The sequence below is a fragment of the Rhagoletis pomonella genome, unplaced genomic scaffold (genome assembly GCF_013731165.1).
Source record: "Rhagoletis pomonella isolate Grant_MI unplaced genomic scaffold, Rhpom_1.0 Rhpom_scaffold_00091, whole genome shotgun sequence".
In the NCBI taxonomy this organism is placed as follows: domain Eukaryota; kingdom Metazoa; phylum Arthropoda; class Insecta; order Diptera; family Tephritidae; genus Rhagoletis; species Rhagoletis pomonella.
In genome coordinates this window covers 1-1,145 of record NW_023458645.1, presented here as the reverse complement: position 1 = coordinate 1,145, position 1,145 = coordinate 1, and the positions used below count along the sequence as shown (strand labels likewise).

Sequence of the window (1,145 nt, the reverse complement as noted above, 5' to 3'; positions counted from 1 at the left end):
GTCGGGACGGCGCGAACGCCATTCCCGGCTACCAAAAATTACACGCACGAGTTATTCGCATTAGGAATAATCGCGAAGGTCAACTCAGCCGAGGTGCAATGGCCAAGCCTCGCTCCGGAGGAACCGCCTTCATGATCACGGTAACCTCTACGCCAGGTAAGTATGCTTTCTTCCGCACACAAGCAACCTTTTCAGCCGATACTCACATAAAATGGTTGAGAACAGCAGATAAACAGAATCGACAAGAAATTAACAAATGAAAAATAAGCGCGTAAAGTCAAGCACAACTATGTATACTTTTTGTGGTTGTTTTGGGTTTGTACAATAAATCCATGCGTTGTAGTTGCCTTTTATGTACATACATACACACATATGTGCTATTATTAACAGTTGCTGTAATCGAAAGGTAGCGTATGTTAAGTACCGCTGCTTGGATGTATACAGCAAAATGAGTATAGCAAGCGATGGTAGTTGCTTCGCATCGACCAGCGTTCAAATTTTAAAATTTCATAGCCTACTGATTTTTTCTTACCAGCCGTTAGAAATCTCAAAGAAGTCTTCTTTTTAGAACTTTTTAGTTCGTAATTATCATTTGAAAGTTAAAATTTGTGTTGGACGCTTGTGAATGCGAAAAGAATTAAAAATATAAATAAATAAAATAGTTCTAGCAGCATAGTGAAAAAAATTTGAGTACCTAAATATGTACCTTCATTATTAATTTTGCATATTGTACACACATATGTATAATTACATATGTACATATGTACAGTGTATTTATAGGAAGTGCTTAATTAAAGTTTCTTATAGCAGACCTAACTTCTTGTGATGTTTTGAACGTGAAGTGGTGCCAACTTTAAACTTTAAACTTAAAACTTATCACTTGGTATGAATTTCGCCGCTTTTATGACTCAATTGATAATAAATTGCAAATAGGTATGTAAGTGTTCTGACTTTTTCGCTGACAGTTTCGAAGATTTCAAGTACGATGGTCAAGAACTGGGCATCCACAGAAGTTTACAGATAAAGATAAACGCCAAAAAAAGGTAAATAAAAGACAACAATGCTTTCCGCATTGCAATGGAGAATACCGCACAAATCAGCCAAAATCTACTAGCCGATGTTGATTCTGAATATGTTCGTGGATC

The 1,145-nt window shown here is 36.6% G+C and overlaps 1 non-coding gene across 1 annotated transcript; it reads right to left on the bottom strand.

Moving 5' to 3' along the window:
* Window positions 1–164, bottom strand: LOC118749932. The gene has a single exon (XR_004994311.1). It is a non-coding gene; the product is annotated as a U1 spliceosomal RNA (small nuclear RNA).
* Between the last annotated feature and the right edge of the window lie 981 nt (window positions 165–1,145).